We start from the raw sequence: 22,449 nt of genomic DNA, 5'->3' as shown, positions 1-22,449 counted from the left end.
GGCTGAGCATTAATAATATTAATAATATTTTCCTGAAATGATGAATCCTATATGAGAAATAGGAATGAATCATAAGGTATGGTATATCTGAGATCTGTGATATATTTTATTATTGTTCTCAGTTATCCATTCTTTCCCCTCAACAAGTATAATTCAACCCCACTGTTACCCTGCCTTTCCTACCTCATTGTCAGGATTAGCCATGTGACTTGTTTTTTGCCAATGAATATGACATAGACCCTCTCAGCTGAAGCTTTTTTTTTTTTTAAGATTTTATTTACTTATTCATGAGAGATACACAGAGAGAGGCAGAGACACAAAGGAGAAGCAGGCTCCCTGTGGGGAACCCAATGCAGGACTCGACCCCAGGACCTCAGGATCATGACCTGAGCTCAGCCACTGAGCCACCCAGATGCCCTCAGCTGAAGTTTTAATTGTGCTTGCATGGTTTGGTTGGATTCTTGCTCCCTCTGCCAGAAGACCAGTATATCCCAGATAATGGCTGCCTGCAGCCTGGGTTCTAGAATAAGATGTGTGGAGTAAAGCTGAGCTAACCTGCAAACCTGCAGGCCAAAAAAATAATATCTGTTTTAGGTGACGAAGATTTCAGAGTTACCTGTTAAAGCACCACAGGTTGACTAATATAATGCGAGAGATCATTTTACTCTCAGTATTCATTTTCTAATCCAGGACCCTCCATCAACTTAATATCTCTCTGGGTAAATATAAATTAATGAAGGTGGCTGCTCAAAAGTTTAAGATGGTCATATCTCCTGACTCTCACCCATGTTAGACTCCATTGCCCGGGCTTACTTTGGCTTTTAAACCACTAAAGATTTTATACCTCCATTGGACCACCCCTCTGAGATATTTTGAGATGTGAGGTTTCCAGGCTGAAGTGCTTTGTTTTGGGATTTGTTGTTTGAGTCTGTCTTTGTAGGCTATTCTGAAAGAGTAACCCCACAATTGACATTGAAATATATCAAACCTCTCTTCCTGCCAGATGTAAAACCAGAATTCTACCTGGACCTGTGTTTGCCTCTTAATAAGAGTGTAGGAGGGTCGTGTAGACTGTGGATAAGAACATCTTCCAAATCCAAGTTTGGGGTAGATTCCACAGGCAGTTTACATAAAACTAAGGAGATCTCTGTGCAAATGGCAGTTAAGTAAAGATTTCATGGGAGGGGATGACAAAATTATTTCTAGCAGTTAGATGGATAACTGTAGTAGCAAAGTGGTACAAAAAGTGGTATAGAAATAAAATTGTGGCAGAAAAATAGGAAGCTTTTCCAAAATCTGTAGTGTAGGCAAGCTGAATTTTCTCAAGGCATGGAGTAAGACAATACTTGGGAAGATACACAAACACGAACTTAGGATATTTTAATGTAATCTCACCAAACAAAATGAATTCAATGTGATGGTAGCATTTTTGCTTTAATTAAATATATTGTAGGCACGCCTGGGTGGCTCAGTGGTTGAGTGTTTGCCTTCAGCTCAGGGCTTGATCCTTGGGATCCGAGGATCCAGTCCCACATCCCCACGAGGAGCCTGTTTCTCCATCTGCCTATGTCTCTGCCTCTCTTTTCTCTCTCTCTCTCTCTCTCTCTCTCTCTCTTCTCTCTCTGTCTCTCATGAATAAATAAATAAAATATTTTTTAAAAATTAAATATATTGCACATTTGACAATGTAACAAATGAAAAGTGTTTCAGGAGATACTCTGTAGGTGAGATGATGTTAGGAGTTAACTGTGTATGTGTATGTGGAGTGAGCAGAGAGAGGAAAGACTAAACTCTAACCTTTTAGGAAGAGAAAATACAAAAAAGGGAAAGAAAAGGTGGCTGAAAAGTGATGAAGGTCACTAAATAACATACATTATATGATTGGATGCAGTTCTCTTGAGATACTACTGCTGCAAAAATTGGAAACAACAGATAAAGGAATTTAATTTGGCTTACTTATTATTAGCACTGTGGAAAAATAAGTTCATCCCTTTAAATTTCAGTGTGGCAGTTTGACTAAATAAAACTGTTATCGCCAACATTTTTTACTGAATAGTTAAACAAGTTACAGTAATGCAGGCAACAGAGGTTAGTAGCATTTACAAAAGAATGTTCTCATTTCTCTTTAGAGGTCCACAGGTCTAGAGAAACTGGGGTTGAAGTCTTTTAGGCCAGGGTCAAGTCCTTTGAGTTCAATATTTGTGATATGAATACTGGTAAAGATTAAGACCTTAAAGATGAGAAAATAGTGAGCCAGAAAGAAGAGATTCCAAACCAATAATCATAGTCAGCAAAATCTAATATCCTGATTCTCTGCTTAAGGGAGATGATGACTCATTAATTATACAGATCAACTCTGAATACAATTTTCACACTTTTCCGTATTCTAACCCATTTTGCCCCTAAGTGAGGAATGAACACAAAATGTGGAGTTCAAACTTTAAGAAAGGAAGGAAGATAGAAAGAAAGGAAGGAATGGAAAGGAAGGAAAGAGGAAGGAAGTATGTATGGAAGGGAGGGAGAGAGGAAAGGAAAGAGAGAGGAGAGAAACCTACTTATACATTACACTTACGCATTGCATTGTAAATATACTAGTGTTAAATAATCTTATTCTGAAGGTGGCCTTTTGATCACTTTATTAGTTGAAATTTTCTTTCCTTTTTTCAAAATCAAAATGAAACTAGGTAGGAAATAAGAGAACTCTATTTTATGCCAAATGAGGATGATATTCAGAATTGTATTCTAGGCACTGTTTCCAATTAACTCTTTTTTGATAATTCTGATGCATGCCCTGAAGAAAAGAGGTTAACATTTAACACAGAAAGAGTTGTCTTGACTTTATGAAACCCCTGGTGTTCTTGGGGGTTTCTTGACCACTAATGTGGCAGCAGTCTGTGTTAGTGCAGGATAAAAGAATTTTCTGTTATGACTGACTAGAAGGGGGACAGTTTTACCAAACTAAAATGGGGAGTACAAAAGTAATAATCTAGTATTAGATAATCTGTGTTTTATGTAAAGGTAAAATAATTACAATAGATGCATGTTAAAAAATAAATAGCTTTTTATAAATAAATACAATGTTCTTACAAGATGCAAATATAACAAAATCTCCTTTTTCTTGTATAATATATCCATGAAATAGTTTAAAAGAGAAAAATAATCCTTAACTGTTATTTAAAACAGTGATAGAAATCAAAATTCCAAATCTTACAAGAATTTCTAGATTCTCTCACCTAATGGGATAGAACCCAAAAAACAGTGTCTTCTGTCATTCAGATTCCTAGGCAGCCTTTTTGGAATGGTGTGCTGCCAGGAGTCATGTGTTGAGAAAAAGGGAGGTATGAACTGCAAGAACTACAGTTACAGCTTGGATTTCTGGAGCTGGGCTCAGTAGGATCAATCCCTTGATGTTGTATCCCAAATCCATGTGATACATCATGCCAATGATTCTGCAATGAATATAAAGCCCACACACAAGAACAGAAGTTTTAGCATCAAAGAAATAAAAGAGAATCTTTCCTTTGTTCCCCCAACTAAGTCATTTCTTGAGTTTATAGCTGAATCTTGTATTTTTTTTTTCTTTTAGCAATGACACCAGTAGGACTTCACCCAGTAAAATTAGAGCCATAAATTGAGTACTTGACATTTTACCACAAATCCATTTGCTCTTACACATGGTCTCTAAAGTTTAGCCAGATATTCAAAAGGTAAGGTAAGGAACAATAATAATAACTGGCTTAATCAAGTTGCTTTTTTGTTTTTTTGTTTTGTTTTGTTTTGTTGGTTTTTTTTGTTTGTTTGTTGTTGTTTTGCAAGGAATAAAAGAACAGAGTAGCTAGGAAACAAAACCTGAACTATTGAACCGTTCAAGTTACTGTTGAAAATAATTAGTGAAAATTAAATGGTTCTGCCATCATTTCAAAAACAGGAAATAGAATTAAGAAACATGTGAAATGTGGAAGATATCAATAATTTTCTGAAATAACAAGGAGATAAAATGACAGACATAGAAGACAGTGGAAGAATATCGCCACTTTTTAAATGACTAATGAAATTATATCTGGGTGGGGCAGCCTGGGTGGCTCAGTGGTTTAGCCGCCGCCTTCAGCCCAGGGTGTAATCCTGGAGACCCAGGATCAAGTCCCATGTTGGGCTCCCTGCGTGGAGCCTGCTTCTCCCTCTGCCTGTGTCTCTGCCACTCTCTTTCTCTCTCTCTCTCTTTCTCTGTCTCTCTCATGAGTAAATAAATAAAATCTTAAAAAAAATTATATCTGGGTGATGATTACTAGTGCCAATTAATATCACAAATTGGGATACCTGAAAATTTTATACATTATGGAGGATTTTTGCCAAAAACTCAAACTTGAATCTCATTGAGTCTAATGATCTAATTCCAATGTGCAGGGTATGTAGGAACTTATAAGTAGACAGTAAGAAATATCTGATTGTGGAAAATTCTGTGAAAGAAGTAATCCAATGTCTTCAACAGATACATTGGGGAGAAAGGAGAAAGTAGAGTAGAGACTTAATTAGAAAAGACTCAAGAGGCCTAATCAAATCTAAATCTAAACTGAAGGGATCCCTGAGCAGCTATGTGGTTTAGCGCCGCCTTTGGCCCAGGACCTGATCCTGGAGACCCGGGATCAAGTCCCATGTCGGGCTCCCTGCATGGAGCCTGCTTCTCCCTCTGCCTGTGTCTCTGCCTCTCTCTCTCTTTCTCATAAAGAAAATATTTAAAAAAAATAAATCTAAACTGAATATGAAGTTGGTATCAAGTAAATGCCAGAATATAAGGGAAGGCTAACCTTGAAATGCTTAATGCAAGACAGTAATACATAAATGTCATACAAAACTAAATTGTTCTTAATTTATGGCTGGAATTAAGGAGTTGGGGGGAAAGAGAAGCTTCTTTCTCTTCTATAGGTATGGGTTCTATCAGCCTAACACTCCTGGCCTCTTTCCATTTCCCAGATCACACAAAAGCAGGAGAAACTGAGGCAAAGATTTAATTGTGGAAGAGGGGAGGAGTGTCACAGAGAGTGAGCTCCTTGAGTCTTTATAGCAATGGCCTAAAGACAGTATCACTGCTTTTAAATTGACTAACAAATATGTTTTATGGACTAATGAAATTCTCATTTAAATTGTGAGCAAAATCCCCAGACAGACAGTTCTAGATCAGCTAACTCAGATCTACTATTAGGAAAGAAAAAGTGAGGAGAGTTCTTTAAAATTAATGTAGTCTTTTGCATAAGGCTCAAGAATTACCTGCCTCTACATGATTACACTTTGGGCCTTAATCGGTTAATTACATATGAGAAAGAGAAGTTCCTTCACGAGTGTATTTATTATGGCTAGACAATTCCCTAAGAGGCAGTGGAAATAGTCTCAGTGTCAGAGATCTGAAAATGCCTACTTAGAAAAAGACTGTGGTCTTTGCAGCTGTAAAGTCACTCAGTTCCCTTCTGCAGTGCAGAAAACATGGGACCAAAGGGAAATGGGAATTCAGATGCTCTGCATAGACTGTTTAGGAAATGAAGAACTTTGTGAAAAACCTCCCAATAAGGATGGTACCCGGTCATATTCTTCTCTACAAACATATGGATGGATGTAATGATGGCTCACTTGGAACTCTGAGAGTAGTGATCATGAATAGGCGGATTACAAACCCCGCCATATGCTGAATGCATAATGCCAAAATTAACCTTTTGTTGGTAGAGTTCTCCCAACTGGGTTCCTTCATATTAATTCTTTTGAACCTTATTTCATAAGGGTCACATAATGTAATGCATGCTTTTTGTCTTATTCTAGAACCTCTGGGTGAGTGGGTATACCCAAGTCAGAGGTTCAGCACTAGGAGGTGTACTAGAATACAGATACAACCCAATTCTTCTTTGAATAGTTGCTATTGAGATGTTATTTTAGTTGTCATTCTGTCTTCCTCCTTGTATTATTTCCCAGTTGGTTTATGAATATGGCAGAGAAAATGCAGATACTAATCATTGGTGTCCTCAAATACTAACCTGCGTGAAGGCAAGAGAAAGACTTTCTCACTTAAGGTATGCTTTCTGATAATTGACCACAACCAGATTAGCTGTTTCTGCAGGGCCTTTAAGAGCATTGTCCAGATATCTTTCAACAAAGGTACTTTTAAAAGAGAATACTGCTGTAGAAAATAACCAGTAATTAGTAGTGAAGCCAATCAAAAAATCAAAGGAATAGTAAAAAGAATTAGGGGATGCTTAGTTTATAATAAAGCTTTTATTCATTAAATATTTACTGATAACATGGCATACTAAGCTGAGGAAATGCAACGTTGAACAGACATAAGGATACCTGCTTCCACAGAGTTTAAATTGCTGCTAAACGGAAGTACTAAGACAAAACAAAATTAAATAAAAATGCCAAGAGAGAATACCATAGTCTTCTGCATATCTGAACTGGGAAACAAACACTGTCAAACTACTTGGAACAAAAAGGGTAATATGTTGAAGAAATGGACAGAGGAACTGCTCTTTGTGTACTGAAGTTAACGTGTTGTTAAAGCTCTGAAATTTTCTAGAGAAGAATTTTGGTTTTTTTCTCTTTTCTCTCTCTATCTGGACTGTCCCTAATTTAGTTTGGTAGATATTGAACGCCCCAGCCTTGGTTCTGAGCTCCAGCATCCAACACAGATTAACTATTCTCTTTGAATCACAATTCCCAGTTGACACATAGGAGAGTCTGTTTTATCCAAAGTTAGGAGTCCACTGCGCAACAAATCAGCAGTGACTGAGTGTTGGGGAGGGGGGGCAGTAGAATCCTGTGATACTGACATGGAGGTTAGTCCCTTTGGCAGACTTTGCTACCTTCCTATGCAGGATCTATTTTTTAATGCTTCATTTTTTATAATAGAATCCTGATTTTTGCGTGGGATAACAACATGTCCAGATAAAATACAATATTCCTTAGCCTCTCATGGATAAAAATAACCATTTTTAAAGGGAAAGACAAAGAAGACACATATCTTTTATCTTTGGTTTTAATATTCTTCTTCCCCAAAACTCAGATAAATGCTGGTGGTGTCTAGCCATTTCACAAGCTTGGAATGATAAGCACAATGGCAAAAGATCATTCTAAACTCAGCTGAGTAGAAAGCCTAAAGGAGATCAAATCATTAATGTCATGGAAAAGCTGGCATAGGAGCTCTGGATTTCTCCCCTTCAGAATATGGTGATGTGACAAGAATAAACTTTTGGTTTATTTAAGCCACTGTGAATTGAGTTTTCAGCCACATGTAGCCAAGTTAACTTAAGTAGTGCCCCTTCGTGATCAGTTTGCAATGCCTAGTAATAACAGGGGAGTGGATTTGGGCTGGTTAATCAATCAAAAAAAAAAACTTACTTTTAACAAATGGTAGGGATTGCGACAGTAATAAGAAAACAAAAAGAAAAAAATCGCTATCAAATATACAGTTAAAATCAGTAAAAAAAATAAAAGAGCAGGGAACGATGTTGTACAAAATGAAATACTCTTTATGTTCCATAAAAGTTTAGACCAATACAGATAGTGTGCACAAGGATTTGTGTAATGCCTTATGATACTCAAAACCAAACAAGATAATTTAAACATCAAAGGCTGTGGTAGAAAAAGAAGTATCAGTTAAACCTAACTAATAAAAATATGCAGAAGATGACAAGAAACAAACCTTATATAAAGATGAATAGAAATAAAGTACAAAAAAAATAAAGTACAAATAATAAAATAAAAAGATTGAATATAAAAAAATGTTAGCTAGGTGTAAGAAATGGACCAGAGAAAAATAATCCACATAGCTAGAATAATGACAAGTATTTATTAATAAGTTTTGTATAACTCTGTAATATGAGTGTGTTAGTATTATCAAAGGTTAATGCAAAAAAAAACACTATAAAGAGGTTTATTATTTTTTAGTTTGAAAAAAATTATAAAGGCCACACATTAACAAATATCCATGTACCAAACAATATAGCACCCCAAAGAACTAAGCAAAAATATTTAGAAATATAGTATTTGTAAAAAAAAAAAAGAAGAAGAAGAAGAAGAAGAAGAAACACTAGCAAGTTTTATTCTTATAGCCTATAGCAAATTCACTATGCAGAATTAATAGAAACTCTAGAGAAAATTAAAAAGTTAGGATGAAGAAAGGTTATGTTGTGGTATAGGTCTCATTTTGAATCCTGGACCCAGGTCAAATACTATGTAGTTCGGATGACTCAAAAATTTCTATTTTTGAAATTAAGGAAAAATTAGGAATAGGAAAAAGGGAAATGAAAGGAAGAGAAGCAGGTGGAGGAGGAGAGGTAATGGGGAGGCAGAGAGGGAGGAGAAAGAGGAAGAGAAGAACCTAATCTAAGTCCTGTGTTTTGGCCCTCATGTATATTATTTCATCATATCCTCCCATGTTTATATTCCCATTTAACAGAAAAATGAACACACTTTCAGAGGTAACTAATTTTTCAAAGATCATAAGAATGTTTATATTTGTTTGGTTTTGAATGTTATCATGTTTGTTTTCTGATATTTGACATTTATTTTGGGGAGGCTTCACTAGTTTGAAAAGGAATCAAGACAAGTAATTTCATACTTTGAGGAAAACAAAATATTAAGGTGTGAAGGTGATAAGCTTCTTAACTAGACAAAGTGGTATATTATTTGTTTAAAACTTGATAGATAGTAACAATTAGTTTGCATTTTGATAGCTATTCACTTAAACGTGAGCATTTTGAGAGAAACTATTTTTAGGATTATTTGCTTTTGTTTTCCAACCCCACAAGCATGAAATACAGAGGGAGTTGTAGCTTTAAGTAAATAAAAAGTTGTTTAGTTTATACAAAAATTGTATAATCTGGGTAAAATATATTTGACATAGGAATCTTTTCACTTTCATAAAAGTAACTATTTGAAATCTTTTGAAGCATTATTCTCTTCAAACATTTTGAAACAAAAAAATTTGCCTTTTGATAGGAACTATGTGTTTCATTATAAAGATGGAACATGATGTTCTGGCTTACATATTCTCTGCAGAAGGAGGTCCTTTTTTGTACTGAATTTTTAGCATATAGTAAAGATCCAGATTGTAAAAAATTAATTTCAGGCATGACAGACTGGAAGTATATATTGAACAGATCTGGGAACAGAAATGATGCAAATGCCTTTCTTCCAGCTTCTGAAAATTATGTAATGGACCAGAATTTCAGGATAGACTTCTGTTTGAGTGAAGCATGGACTCTTAATCAAAGGAGAGTACCAAAAATGACTTTTGGAAAGCAAAAGTATAAGGCAGTTTCCCACAAATGGTAATTCCATTGACATTGTCTCTGGAAATATCACTGTAGCTAAGCATTAGGATATTCACATACATTTTAATTATTAGTGATGGTAGCAGAACTATGATAGAAAAAATTTTCCTGAATGAGCAAGAGTAGTAAAGGAAATTGACTCATGAAAGGAAGAAGACCAGTGATGCATTAAGAGCTAGAAATAAAAATCAATGAAATTGTTTTAACTCTTTGCTATGTTGCTATTATGTTTTAAAGTATTATACACTTGTTGGGTGACAGTCATGATGGTAACATTTACATTGCTATATAGTGATATATATATATATATATATATATATATATATATATATATATATATTATTTAGTGTTGCTACCTCAAAACAAAGAAGAATATGGGTAAATAGGGTGATAAAAAGTGCTTGAAAGATTTGTGCCTTCCTATCATTACACCATTTAAAATATGACAGTTGCATAGAGTGCAATGAATAGCGCTAGATGCTCATTAGTATGAAAGTTTTATCATAACGTTGTTGATGAATGGCAGGCCTATACTCAGAAAAACTAATGAAAAATTAGTGACTCTAATACATGAAGTGATGAGCTTATTTATATCTGTATACATATAACTAGAATTAGGAAGATAGTGCGTAACTACTATCAATAGAGCGGTTAAATGGGCTTTTAGAAAGGTACTGTTAAACCAATCAGCTTACAAGTTGTCTACAAATTTAGTTCAATTCAGTACAACTCCACAAATGTTTATCAAGGTCCTATTATATGCCAGTTTTTCTCACAAAGTGTTTCTAGAAAGGGAAGGAATACCTTCCTCCCAACCAAAGAAAGAGAGAGAGAGAGAGAGAGAGAGAGAGAGAGAGAGAGAGACATGAAACATCTATCATTCAAGAAGTACAAACAAAATGCTGTGGGAATTTACAGGGACCTAAAATGTCTGAAGCATCAGGAAGGACTTCCTGGCAGGGCTGGCATTTGAGAGGGTACTATTAAAAAGGTCAGGAATTCAGCATGGAGAGTTATGTTGCAGGGGCAGGGGCATAATTCAAGGATGAAAGCCAGTATAAGTCTACTCTCGTAAAACTGCTTATAATAAAATTCAATAAAGTCATTAGCTCACTTTGACTCAATAAGTAGAAGGCAAATGATCTGTAAGAGAGAGGAAGTGATATTAAGTTATACACTCAGGAGACTCAGGAGACCGACCCTAAGTAGCCAGAGCTCATGAATGAGCAGCTTGTGCAAAATGGATTTTCATTTCCACCTCTATCCCTAATCTATTTCTATCATCTATTTTTTCTATCAATTCCTATTTTTGGCTATTATATATGTATAAAATAGCTCCTACCTAATTTTGTCTATGATAGAATAGAGAGTTACAAATGTGTATGTGTGTGTGTTTTACAGAAGTCTGCTGTTCTCAAAATACCACCCCCAGATGTCATGCCAGAGCATTTATAATGCTTCAAAGCTGACTCTGTGAAATGCTTTCACAGAAATTTTTCAGAGTGACCCTGCCTAAACTCATGTCCTTAAGATAATATATAGGTGAAATTCTACACCACAAAGACTCATAATTTAAATATAAATTCACCTCTCCCTTACCTGAAAGCAGTCACTCCAAAGGGTAAGATTTGTGTATTGGAAAAGCCAATTTAATAGAAGAAACATACATAAGCAGAAATGTGAAATTTTAGTTTAAAAAGAGAGAGGGAGGAGTGGGAACAGGGGAGTATGTGTAATTGGTTTATTCTAGAATCCACTTGAAACAAAAATATTTTCCTATTTTAATCACAGAAATAGATTTTTAAATTTCAAATTATGAATGATGCTTTAAATTCCTGTTTTTTCCTCATCTTCACTAAACTTTCCTGAATAAATAATATGTCTTCCTCACTAATTATGTTTTAATTTCTCTAGTGTATTTTAGGTAGATCTAAGCTGACATATTTATTTCATTGTAAACAGTAATTTCTTCTTTTTAAAAAATACCCTCTTTTTGGTCTTAGAATTCTCTTGTATTTCACATGGAATAGTAAATTTCATATACTACTTGGTGGTGGTAGAAGTTCATACCTGTTCTTGAAAGACTTTTTCCTTCTCTACTTACAATATACTCGCATTACATTTGTTTAAATAGAACTTCTTCATATTCCCATCTCTCAATGCTTGCTTATACACCTCCTCCTCCAAGAAGTCTCCCAAAAAACAAAATAATAATAACAACTATGCTCTCTTTTGCTTTCATGTGCAGACACTGAGCTAAATTCTTTGCACTCTTGTTTTTTTTAATACTTAAAATCCTCTGTGGGCCGTATTGTCAATCCCATTCATAGACGAAAAAATTGAGACTCAGCATTGTTCAAGAACATTCAAGTATGTCAGATTCTGGAGAGCATGCTCTTTGTGTGTTTTTTAATCTCATCCTTTTACTTGTGTGTACATGCAAATATGTGTGTGTGCACAAACACATACGTATCCTTGTATAAATGTGTGTATATATGTGCAGATATGTATGTATGTCTACATGTAAGTACATATGTGTGTAAATCTTTGCATTTCCTTTGTTAATACAGTATCTGGCACATACTAGTTACTCAACAAATTATTGGTTGACTAAATAAAACGTCATTAAATTTGTGTGGAGAACTGTACTGAACAGTTTCAAATGCCTTAGAGTCCTATAATATTTTCATTCACCAGTGCCCTCATGATTGTTATTCACTAGGAATAATATTTTCTATTCATTCATTATCTCCCTCTATATTTTTACGTTTGTTTTAAGAATATTTGCCTATTACTAAGAATAATATGTTCTTTTGAAAGCGTCACTTTTAGTTTTGAGTAGTAAAAATGATTACAGATTAACAATTTTATCACAAATCACCTTTTATATTAGGGAAAGTAAGAAAGAAATATCTTTAGGGATCTTCTTTTTCAGTTGATACTAATTAGATTTCTTTAAACCAAGTTTAAAGCTCACACTGTTCTGGCTTGATAGTGCCAAGTGATAATCCAATGTGACATACATTTCCTATAGCAATAACATTTTGGCAGATAAACTCCCCAATGAGAAACAACCATTTCTATGCTTAGATGAATTTTGTGATAAAACGCAAATGCAAAAAAAAAAAAAGTAACAGAATTAAAAAAGAAATACTCCACAGTATTATGAATCTCCTTTCCATGTTTACTAAAAGTACCTAAATCCACAGAGGGTAAAAAGATTATGTAATAACCAACACATCATAGATACCTCGTTGTCCATGGAAGGTTGATAAAATAACTGATTATTATTTACACTGAAATTCATTCCTAGAAATCTTGTAACCTTTCCCTTCATTATGCAATGCTGTCTTGGACCTGGGAATCTAGAAATGTGGAAATTATAACACTTTGACATACCATGTAAATGAGGTATCGCTGTAACATGCTATTTAAATAAAGTTTGGAACAAACATTCAGTAGGGAAGTTTGGAAAACTTATAACGAGATTACCTCCTAACTTTTTTTAAAAGAATATTCTTGTATTCCCCCCCAGCCATCTTTTAATTCCAACAAGTACGTACAGTGTGCCAATTTAGCTCTCTAGCAGCAAAAGCAGACATTGTCTTATTGTGGCAATTAGTCAGGAGCTGAGCTTGTCGTTTGAGCGTCTCCTTCTTCATGTAGATAATATCTGATTTGGAGAATCTTTGTCTTTCTAATGGAAATACCTGAATTGGATATTATCAGTCTTCATCAGCAAGGTATTTCGCATCATTAGTTCTGAAATCAAGGCTAGTGTAGGATGGGTAGCTGATGTTTCCACGTTCATCTACTTGCTTTATTCATTTTCTGCATGTTATTTTCATGATTAATTGCAAGATCTGGACAACTGGATTATCTGGAAAGCTTTAGGATAAATCCAATTTCAAGGTTCTTTTAAAAATGTAAGCTTAAAAAATTTAAAAAAAATAAAAATGTAAGCTTAATTTGAAAAGATCATGGCTGTTGCAGCACAAATGACTGTCCACAGTTAGGGATGTGGCCTGGAAAAAAGAATGAAATGAAACTATCTCATTTTTGGAAATGAAGTCAGTATCTTTAGAACTCTATTGTTCTTAGGGGAATGTATTTACTAATGAGTTAGAGACAAAAACTCTTTAAAAATATGTAAGATGTAGGTTACAAGTGTTATTAAAAATTCCAACTCCCATATTTTACAATTTCTGCCAGACAGGCCAGATCTCACCCAAGGCATATATTTATTAAAATACGTGTTCACCTTTCTACATTTCAGCAGCTGTCAGAAGTGTCATAGAGACCTTTAGGAGCCTCCATCTGAGTGTCCAGTCGGCGGCACCCTAAACTCTGTATTTTCTGCGCTTCCTAAACTTTTTGAATTCCCATCACATCTCCCCATCCCTTCTCTTCAGTTTATGCCTTTTGCTTCTTTTTTTTCAAATTTCTTACTATAAATGAGTATTGAATTTGAAATCTCTTCCTGTAAAAAAATAAATTATGTAAATCTAATGGAATACATAAAGTTCCACCAAGCTAAAGACCAGAGAGAGCAAAGAACTATCCACAGAAGAATCTGGCAGAGGAGGCCCAGACAGTCCCTCCCTCAAGAAAAGCCAGTGCTTCTCCTCAGAAACTATTTCAGTCACCATGTGTTCTCTAAATAGCCTTCTGAAGAATTTCCCAAGGAGATTTCTTCCCAGGACACTTGGGAAAGGTTCTTTCTATTGGGGTGGGCTTTTGGGAAGGAGTGGATAAAAGAAACCATTAGGTCAGGTTACTAAAGATAGCCTGCCATATACTTTAATCCTGAAAGAAAAAAATGAAAGTAATGAAACAGTGGAAAACTTTTTGAATAACAGTAGGAAGTTTTCAAATTCAAGTCTGGCTTGAATGACTATCCCATTGCCAGTGCATATTTACATCAGATTATATAAAGTTATAAATAGCCTACCTTCTAATGTTTTCATTCCTGAAACTATTTCCCAAAATAGTGCCCTATCTCTTAGGAAATTTGTAACCTTTCTTATTACATGAATAGAGGAATAAAAAGCGAATTAATACCATTTTCATAGCTCTTAGGTGTATGCAGTGTAGCAAGCCATTTGTCAGTTTCATCTGCCCAAGTATTTTAAATTGATGAGTCGTTTTTAGAGGAAAGCAATAGAATCTAAGTTTAGTCTCCATTTGTGCTCTTTGCCAGTTTCCAGCAGAGCTGGCTAAGAGAAAGCTGAAGGGCACTGATTTAAAACCAGAGTGAATAGGTTAAGTGGTTGCACTTTCTTAACAGAGAGTTCACTAAAGGCACATTTTAATTTCTTCTATTTATCATTTACTTACAAATATAGACTTAATTGTGCCTGGTTGTTTATTGAAATCTATTTAAAGTTCACATTTTTGAATGAAATATTTCTGTGTGGTAGTATCAGCTAAGCCCAATTTCTAGCTGTTCATCCTCTAATTTTTATTTTGCTTTCATTGTATCTCTGGTCAAAGAGATAACATTAGATGCAGCAGTTTTTTATTGTCTTGTGTGCATATGTTCAGAAATTTAAAATACTTTTATGTTAGATAATTGCTCTCTTCAAATCTGGAAATATATCTTTGGATTGTGCCTTCTGATTTCTGAACATCTATAAACATAACTATTTCACCTTGAACACACTTTCTGATGAAAGATTTTAAAATTATAACTTACACTTTTCTTTTAGTCCAAGGGTCATATTTTTACATGTTTCTTGGGGGCCCGAGGAAATCATGTCCTTTTACACAAATGTCTACAACAACATAGTGGCTCATGTTTGCCTCCCTTTTATTGTAGTTTGCATCTAAGGAAAATTCAAGGAAAGGTGATTTCTAGATTTTTACCCATTGATTAGATGTTACTGGTTTAGAGGAAGTACTGACAAAATTTTGTCTGATATTTGTATTCTTAAGTCACAATTCCTAAATATAATTCTTTTTTATAATCGCTTGTCTGTATATACTAGGAGTCATTTTATTATACCTTACATCTGTTTGGTTAAATTTATTTTTATGTTTCATGAAGATCTCACAGCCTTAAACAATGTTGAATGATTTCTGTCCTATCCATTAATATTGGGGAAGTCTACCATTGAAAGTTTTGTTTTACTTCTTTCTTTTTAATAGCTCAGAAAAAGTGTGTTCTCTTGATATTACTAAAAATTTGATGGATATTGGAACATATCTGGAATTTGTTTTTCTTTTGATGAATTACTGACACTGCTATCATTTCAGCCTCCACTATAAGCTAATATTGTAAAAAGAGAATTAATCAAGATATAAGACCTAAAGAGATCTTAAATTTTACAAATTCCATGTTAAGATAATCAGGTAATACAGATTTTAATAGCTATCGGCTTCCATCTATGGCAATTTATTTTAAGATCAGAAATCATGAATCAGAAAGGGTTAAAAATTACCACCTTAAGGCTTTGTCATTAAACTAAATATGTGAATGAAAACCATGTAACTCTAATACTAATTCTATACAATTCTATACTATCAAATAAGTGTAATGTGTTGAAAATCAATTAAAAACAAAATTAAAATGACTAGGAGAATGTGTATAGCAAATATGACAGAGAGTTGAATCCTATGACACAAAGTACTCATTTGTGAATATGAAAAATACTAGCATGCTGGAAAAGGAAATAGATAATTCATACTAATTGTGTGTGCATGTGTGTAGTGTGTGAACACATAAAAGTACAAAAACATAAACAAAAATGTGTAGAAATACTCCCTAGGGAGAGAGAAACAGAAAAGGGAGAGTAGAAGATATTTCAAATATAGCTATCATAATCTGTTTCAAAAATAAATAAATCAATAATTGAAGCTAATATTGTAATATTGTTAACATTTGTCAAACTTTGCTGGAAAGTTCATGAGAGCTAATTTTCTATACCTTTCTTATATTACTTATCTTTAAAATAATTTGTAATATGAAAATGATCACAGAATTCACAAAAGAAATTATTAAAAAGGCAAATAGTAAAATCATTAATGAGTTTTTTCACCATTATAAATAAGCAAAACTGCAAGTGAGGGAATAAAAATAGGCAAAAAGTTATCAGATTTTAAAATGTAGGATACTTGATGTTAGCATGGGTAGGATGACAAAGTCACATTCATACAATGCTGTGGGAGTGTAAATTGGTGTAACCTTTGTGAAAATCCATTTGGCAGTAGGTATAAAGAGCATGAAAATGTTCAGCTCATTTTGATCCAGTAATACCATTTCTGGGAATCTAGCCTAAAGACAAAAGACAAATGTGAAAATATATATAGGCACAAATATGTTGATCATTTTTTCACTTACCTACTTAATGAATATTTGCAAAGCCCCTACTATGTGTCTGATAATATATTAGCCACTGAGTCCATAATATGCATCAAGACAAAGTATCCGTTTAGTTTTTCCATTGAAGCGTTTTTCTAATAACAAGAAATTGATTACAGCTTGGGGGGATATTTTATATAGATATAGATACGATAAATATATGATCAATGGAAAAATTATAATTTTTGATAGCAAATAATCACATGTATTGAGCAGTTACCATGTGCGAGGACCTATTTTAATCATGATTACTTGTATCGTCTCCTTTGATCCTCGTAACACTCCCAGGATGTAGCGTATTTATTTCCTATTCTTGCTATAGCAAATTAGCATAACTTGTAGTGATTTAAAACAACACAAGTTTCTTAGAGTTCTGGAGGTCAGAAGTCCAAAATGGGTCTCACTGGACTAAACTCAGGGTATTGGTAGAGCTATGTCCTTCTGAAGGCTTTAGAGTTCATTTGTTTCCTTCCCTTTTCTGGATTCTTTCTAGCCTTACCTTGTGGCAGTCTCTCTACATCTCCAGAGCCAGAAAGGTTAGGCTGTGTCCTGCTCACACAGCGACAACTCCTGTCTCTCTCCTGCCTCTTCTATTTGTAAAAATACTTGTGATTATATTGGATCCACCTGGATAATTCAGGATATAATTACGCCCATTCTCACAGTCTGCTAGCTGCCTAGCAAACATAATTCCATCTTCAATCTTAATGCTCCTTTTCCGTGAAACCTAACATAGTCACAAATTCTAGGGATTAGGATGTGGACATTGTTGCAAGGCTATACCACAGATACGTTCTTCTTTTTTATCCTCCTTTTGTATAAAAAAAAAAGCAACATTTTCTCATGTGCATGTTGGCCATGTCTATGTCTTCCTCTGTGAGATTTCTCTTCATGTCTTTTGCCCATTTCATGATTGGATTGTTTGTTTCTTTGGTGTTGAGTTTAATAAGTTCTTTATAGATTTTGGAAACTAGCCCTTTATCTGATATGTTATTTGCAAATATCTTCTCCCATTCTGTAGGTTGTCTTTGAGTTTTGTTGACTGTATCCTTTGCTGTGCAAAAGCTTCTTATCTTGATGAAGTCCCAATAGTTCATTTTTGCTTTTGTTTCTTTTGTTTTCGTGGATGTATCTTGCAAGAAGTTACTGTGGCCAAGTTCAAAAAGGGTGTTGCCTGTGTTCTCCTCTAGGATTTTGATGGAGTCTTGTCTCACATTTAAATCTTTCATCCATTTTGAGTTTATCTTTGTGTATGGTGCAAGAGAGTGGTCTAGTTTCATTCTTCTGCATGTGGATGACCAATTTTCCCAGCACCATTTATTGAAGAGACTGTCTTTCTTCCAGTGGATCGTCTTTCCTCCTTTGTCGAATATTAGTTGACCATAAAGTTCAGGGTCCATTTCTGGATTCTCTATTCTGTTCCATTGGTCTATGTGTCTGTTTTTGTGCCAGTACCACACTGTCTTGATGACCACAGCTTTGTAGTACAACCTGAAATCTGGCATTGTGATGCCCCCAGCTATGGTTTTCTTTTTTAAAATTCCCCTGGCTATTCGGGGTCTTTTCTGATTCCACACAAATCTTAAAATAATTTGTTCTAAGTCTCTGAAAAAAGTCCATGGTATTTTGATAGGGATTGCATTGAACGTGTAAATTGCCCTGGGTAGCATTGACATTTTCACAATATTAATTCTGCCAATCCATGAGCATGGAATATTTTTCCATCTCTTTGTGTCTTCCTCAATTTCTTTCAGAAGTGTTCTATAGTTTTTAGGGTATAGATCCTTTACCTCTTTGGTTAGGTTTATTCCTAGGTATCTTATGCTTTTGGGTGCAATTGTAAATGGGATTGACTCCTTAATTTCTCTTTCTTCAGTCTCATTGTTAGTGTATAGGAATGCCTCTGCATCACTTGCCATCAGGGAAATACAAATCAAAACCACAATGAGATACCACCTCACACCAGTGAGAATGGGGAAAATTAACAAGGCAGGAAACAACAAATGTTGGAGAGGATGCGGAGAAAAGGGAACCCTCTTACACTGTTGGTGGGAATGTGAACTGGTGCAGCCACTCTGGAAAACTGTGTGGAGGTTCCTCAAAGAATTAAAAATAGATCTGCCCTACGACCCAGCAATTGCACTGTTAGGGATTTACCCCGAAGATTCAGATGCAATGAAACGCCGGGGCACCTGCACCCCGATGTTTCTAGCAGCCATGTCCACAATAGCCAAACTGTGGAAGGAGCCTCGGTGCCCATCGAAAGATGAATGGATAAAGAAGATGTGGTTTATGTATACAATGGAATATTACTCAGCCATTAGAAACAACAAATACCCACCATTTGCTTCAACGTGGATGGAACTGGAGGGTATTATGCTGAGTGAAGTAAGTCAATCGGAGAAGGACAAACAGTGTATGTTCTCACTTATTTGGGGAATATGAATAATAGTGAAGGGGAATATAAGGGAAGGGAGAAGAAATGTGTGGGAGATATCAGAAAGGGACACAGAACATAAAGACTCCTAACTCTGGGAAATGAACTAGGGGTGGTGGAAGGGGAGGAGGGTGGGGGGTGGGGGTGAATGGGTGACGGGCACGGAGGGGGACACTTGACGGGATGAGCACTGGGTGTTATTCTGTATGTTGGTAAATTGAACACCAATAAAAATTAATTTATAAAAAAAAAAAAAAGCAACAAAAGCAAAACAAAACAAAACAAAAACATAAGAAAGAGATGTTCATTGTTTTGTTCAAAGGTCATACACTTATTAGTGAGAAACCTGGTATTCGAACCTAGCTAAGCAAACCAAAACCTGGCCCTTAATCACTATGTTGTATCTCATAATCACTATGTTGCCAATGTTAAATTCTCTATAATAAAATGAAGTGTTTCAGAGTAAAGATATGTTGTTAATAGCATTTACCTCTCAGTCCTGATTATATGGATAACTTTTATTCTACTTCTTTATATGTTTTTGTAATTTTCACCTTTTTTCTTCAGTGACTATAGTTATGTGCCATTTGGTTATTAACTTGATTAAGTGGGGGAACTGTTTTCTAGAAGCTCCTTCCCTGGATGTTCTACATTCTAATTGGCCAAAAGTGATATGTGTTCTAGAAGATGGAAGCGAAGCACAGTCACTATACCCTCGTGGTCATTGTTAACCACAGGCAATGAGAGACAGACAGCTGCAGGTACGTTCCCATTTTTCCTTTCCCTTCCTATCTCTGTGTCTAGTTCTCCTTCCTGACTGACAAATCTTGTGGCGAACAATAGCCCGAATCTCACCACCAGACGTTTTACTGTGAGCTCACAGAGAAGAACCAGTAACCTTGCATGGATTTTTACATTTGCCTCCTTTTGTGATCCCAACTCTGCAGCTGGATATGCATAGCTTCTACATTTCCATGTAAGAACCAACTCTGATACGGATGGCTAGTTCATTTTCTCTGAAATTGTGACTCCTTTTTTTTTTTTTTTTTTTACTTTTTACATTTCTAGCTTCTCTCATGATTGTGGAATTGTGGAAGTCCTAATTTCTATAATACACTTCTTTTTCCCCAATACATACACATAGTGCTTCTGCATCTCTGATTGAATTCTAACTGATACAGTTATTGGAATCAGAACTGGGTTGATTTTCATAAAAAAACTAAAACATGAGACATTCACTTTGAGACTGGTGGTGGCAAGAGGCTTCAAGGACACTTAGGGATCAGCGAAGACTTAAAGGATGACATAGAAATTATTACTGGAATATGGGGAAAAGGGAGCTTACGTTATGTGTTGGCAGAAATATTAGCCTTACCTGGGGTAACGTAGAAAACAGAACAGTTACCTAAAGAACTCATTGATCTGGTTAAGGAGGTAAAAGTGCTACCCGACTTCTGCTAACTACATATGACAAAATATGAGAAAAGAGATAAACTTATGGAGGAAGTGTTTACTTTTTAGCAGCATTAAAGGGACTGTAGAGTTAGGTAAAGGAATGTTGACCATCTAGAATAAGGTTCACAAAGTAAGAAATGGCCTCAGGGTAATGATCCACCTGGCAACCTACTAATAAAATACCATGTCACTTTAAAGATGGAGTCAGGAAAGCAGCTTGAACCCTTTATTGAGACTGGCAATTGATTTAATGATATTCCTCACAGACCCTCTCCAATAGACAACGATGACAACAAGGACAACAAAGCTGTAAGGTCACCTGTTAGACCCTTTTTCCTAGGGGGTTCTTATGGCTTTTAAGGGTGTTAGACCATGCACCTGACTTTCAGCCCAAGACAGAGAGCCACCTATTTCAGAGACATTTGTGATGTACTTTTGTCTAATAAACATCAATAATATTCCTGAGAAAACCACAATGTTTTTTTAGGACAATTATATTTGTGGAAACACTGACACCTATATTAAATGATAGAGGGTCAGTTCAAAAGAAAAATGTCATAGAGTCCCAAACTTACTACAGACAGAAAGCAGAGTGAGAAAGTTCAACAGCTGCAATCACGGACCACTTCCTATGGAAAAGGAAGGATGCTTAAGAGTTTGGAGCCAATAATCCGGAGAGTGGAGTTTAAAATCGTAGGAACCAGCTCAAAGAAAGCAGGACTGGGTTCTAATTAGGAAACTGACATTGTTGTCCTGGCTGAATTTCAGAACTGTTATGCACCAATGACTACTACTTTCCCCTCTTGCCCCTCTTTTGAGTGGGGTTACCCATTGAAGTTTTCTTGCTACCATACATTCCCTAAGACCATAGCAAGGAAAGGCTGAGTGGAAAGAAAGTGGATGGTGAGCCCCCAAGCAATGCCAGGCTTCCCAGCCAGCACCTGCAAGAACATTGTGGAGAAGAACCAAGAAATCGCACAGACAGGGAGAACAGAGGCCCCAGGCTGAGCCATCCTAGCCGGTTCCAGAGGTTTGAGCCACCCCAGTTGAGACACAGACATCTTGTAGAAAAGATAAGCCCCTTTGCTATGTCCTACCTGAATTCGTGACCCACCAAATCATGAATGGAATAAAATAGTTGTTGTTCTATTCTGCTAAGTTTGGGGATATAATAAACATGTGATTATGTAATACATAATTGAAACAAATATGTACTAATCTTATAATTCATATAAATAAGTAAAACAAAGATTGTGAATGTCCCTTTGTCCCATTGGCCAATTTAGTCATTTAAATATAAACACTTAGAAGAGGGATGCCTGGGTGGCTCAGCGGTTTAGGGCCTGCCTTTGGTCCAGGGTGTGATCCTGCAGTCGTGGGATCAAGTCCCGCGTCAGGCTCCCTGCATGGAGCCTGCTTCTGCCTCTGTGTATGTCTCCACCTCTGTCTCCCTCTGTGTCTCTCATGAATAAATAATCTTAAAAAAATACTTAGAAGTGTATACATCTACTAATCAAAGAGTATCATCGGTCTGTAATTCAATTGCTGCCTCTCCATAAACACTTCTATGTGGCCTGAAGCTGGAAGTTGCCTTCCCTTCCTCTCTTTCCCTGTAATTCTCAACTATTTATACCATTCATCTGGCATTCCCTCTAAGCTGCCTTGTGAGTTGTGTGTAAGAGATTTCATTATAAAGGTTAAGGTACTAAACCATGTATTTTAGAAGATAAAAGGTAGATACGGTATTGTTCCCGCCCTCAAGGAACTCAAGTGTCTTACAAGCTGCTCAGATGATTTGTATAAGTAAATATATGACTGTGATACAAGAATGACAAAACTTTGTTCCATAAGGACATTCAGAATATTGTTTAGAGGGGAAA

The sequence above is a fragment of the Nyctereutes procyonoides genome, unplaced genomic scaffold (genome assembly GCF_905146905.1).
Source record: "Nyctereutes procyonoides isolate TBG_1078 unplaced genomic scaffold, NYPRO_anot_genome, whole genome shotgun sequence".
In the NCBI taxonomy this organism is placed as follows: domain Eukaryota; kingdom Metazoa; phylum Chordata; class Mammalia; order Carnivora; family Canidae; genus Nyctereutes; species Nyctereutes procyonoides.
The sequence above is the reverse complement of the archived record's forward strand: the minus strand, read 5'-3'. Positions refer to the sequence as shown.